Source organism: Schistocerca serialis, chromosome 6 (genome assembly GCF_023864345.2).
Source record: "Schistocerca serialis cubense isolate TAMUIC-IGC-003099 chromosome 6, iqSchSeri2.2, whole genome shotgun sequence".
Classification (NCBI taxonomy): domain Eukaryota; kingdom Metazoa; phylum Arthropoda; class Insecta; order Orthoptera; family Acrididae; genus Schistocerca; species Schistocerca serialis.
Window position 1 is genome coordinate 742,875,652 of NC_064643.1, and position 3,036 is coordinate 742,878,687.

Here is a 3,036-nt window from a genome sequence, read left to right on the forward strand (position 1 = left end):
CTCACAAAATAGTCAACGAAAAGGGAGCCGGAGATGCCCGGCGGGAGACAAGCCATATTAGGGTTAATGGTGATAGCAAAAAGGACAACATTCAGGACAGAACCCTGAAGCACACCGTTTTCCTTTATAATGGTGTCCAGTGAGGCAGAACCCACATGTGTCTTGAAAACTCTGTCTTTTAAAAATTCCTGAAGGAAATGAGGCAGGTGGCCTTGGAAGCTCCATATGTAGAGACTACATTGGATACAAGTCCTCCAGCACGTGTTTTAGGCTTTCTCCAAATCAAAAAACATTGCCACAGTCTGATATTTTCACAGGAAAACATTCATGACATGGGTTGACAAAGTGATGAGACAGTCGACTGCAGAAACCCACACTGAGCAGTGGTTAGTAAATTGCAAGACTTGAGCCACCATACCAGCCGGGCATGAGTCATACATTCCATCACTTTACAAACACAGTTGGTGAGAAAATGGGGCAGTTGCTAGGAGGAAGCTGTTTGTCCTTACCAGGATTAGGTATGGATATGACAGTGGTTTCACACCAAGAGTCAGAGAAACGTGCCCTCTGCCCAGAAGCAATTGTATGTATGGAGGAGAAAGTGCTTGCCTGCAAGAGAAATGTGCTCCAACTTCTGAATGTGAATATTGTCCAGCCCTGGTGTGGAGGATTGGTATGAAGTGAGAGCATGATCTAAAACTCTTAAAAACTAAACTCCACCTGAACAGGCCATGAAGGCCTAATGGTACCGACCAGCTGCCGTGTCATCCTCAGCCCACAGGTGTCATTGGATGTGGATATGGAGGAGCATGTGATCAGCACGCCGCTTTCCTGGCCATATGTCAGTTTACAAGTGTGGAGCCTCTGCTTCTCAATCAAGTAGCTCCTCAGTTTGCCTCACAAGGGCTGAGTGCACTCTGCTTACCAACAGCATTCGACAGACCGGATGATCACCCATCCAAGTGCTAGCCCAGCCCAGTCCAACAGCACTTAACTTAGGTGATCTGATGGGAACTGGTGTTACCACTGCAGCAAGATCTAGCTCCCTCATATCTGGCATTGTAGCACTCACAATTCTGAGAAGAATCCAATGTGTCTTACCCTGCTGCCCACGGTACCTGGTCCATCAAATTTGCTCCAACTCCCTCAATGCCCTTCAGAGCCTGGGGAGTGGCTTGGACCACTCTCCTCCATTGTACCAATTCCTTGTCCGTTCAAAACTAGATTATGTGTATTTTGTTTATGTATCTGCACGTCCATCCATCTTAATGCCATCTCAATATAATCCACCATCATGGCATCTGTTTGGCAACTTGCAGCTTGTAAGCTAGCCTGGTTGAGAGTCTGTATCACCCAAGCCTCATCCACTCATTTCTGATGGAGAAAGTCAGGGTGATAGTGGGTGGAGCTCAAAATCTCCACAAAATAGCAACCCAAGGTGTTAGAAATAGCAATAGGGCCCACTATGACACCATCTGGTACAACCAGTCAGGAAATTAGGGAATGGACCTTTGTCCCAGAGAGCTGTTTGAGGTTGCTCCTCCCCCCAAGCAGAAGAGAGAGTGGAACTGTTAAACGAACTAGTAAATGAAATCCAACTAGCTTTTGTGCTATCCTAAAGAATGTGACACTGTGCATACAACTGTTCGTAACAAATACAGTTCGCCATCATAGGATGATGGTTAAAAACACACAGAATCTGTCTCCACACATGAATTTCATCACAGCATACCTCAGTCCACCAAGGGACCAGGAGATGGTGCGGTAAAGATGAAGTGCGAGGAGGGGAACGTTCTGCGGCAGTAAGAATAATGTTGGTGAGGTATTACATTTGTTCATCACAACTACGGAAATGTTTGTTGAAGGTTGCTAGGGAGGAGTAAAGCATCCAATTGGCTGTAGAAAGCTGCTTTATGGGTGTACATGTAGGTGGGGTACGCGACAGCAAATGGAAACGACAAGGTAAATGGTCGCTCGAATATGTCACTGAGAAAGGACCACTCAAAATGACAGACAAGCTGGGCAGTGCAGAAGGAGAGGTGCAAATGGGAATAGTTGTGCCTGAAGTCTGAAAGGAACGTGGGTGTTCCAGTGCTAAGGCAGATGAGGTTGAGTTGATTGAGGACACCTCTCTGACAGTTTCTGGGAGAGCCCCACAGGTGATGTGTAACTGATCAGCAAAAATGGTTGAAGGAGTCACCTAATAAGACGAAGGAAGTCTTCCCTGGTGACACTGAACGATGTAGGGATGTAAACGGTACAAAGGGAAAAGGTGAAGTGAGGAAGGAAAATGCGGACTGCAACAGCTTGAATCCGGGTAATCAGGAAGGTGGTGTAACAATGAATGTCATAGGGTTGAGCAAGCATGTTTCCCCCATGAGATGGAATGCGGTCCCCAGTGGCAAAGGTCAAAGCAGACTGGAAATAAATGCAAGAGGTCAGAGCAGTCATGAGGATGCAATTTTTTTTCCTGGAGGCAGAGAACAAGTGGCTGCTGCAATTCCAAGAGCAACCATGATTCATACTTGTTGGATCTAAGACTTTGAACGTTCCGTTGGAGGAGAGGGGAGGAGGAAAAAAATGAAGGGTTGTCACCTCGGTGGCTGCCAATGTCTTCGAAGTCTCTCTACTACAGGGCACAGAGGCTGGAGGATCCAGCTCCATGAGGTCTACAGAGGTGTTGGCATTCTCCATCTATCAATCTGCAGAGTCCAGGACAGAAAAGCAGTGGTGATGTGCACCAGTTACACGGAAGTCAGCCGGGTGAGGGTATCACATGGCAACACTATTGAAGAGGATCTCCGAGTTTGAGAAGGAGAAAACCATTTGCCCTTGTTTGATTTCTTGGAGCCTTTGTGGTTGGCAGAAGATTGTTCTGATGTTTGTTGGATGGAGGGACATAAAAAGTATTTGTGGGAGTACTCCTTCTGTCCTTTCCGGTCTGCTGGTTGTGTAGCAGGTGACTTTTCCCTGTCGGGAAAAAATTTGGTGGCTTGTTGCACAGCTGGAGGAGGAGACAAGAATGCTATCATGACA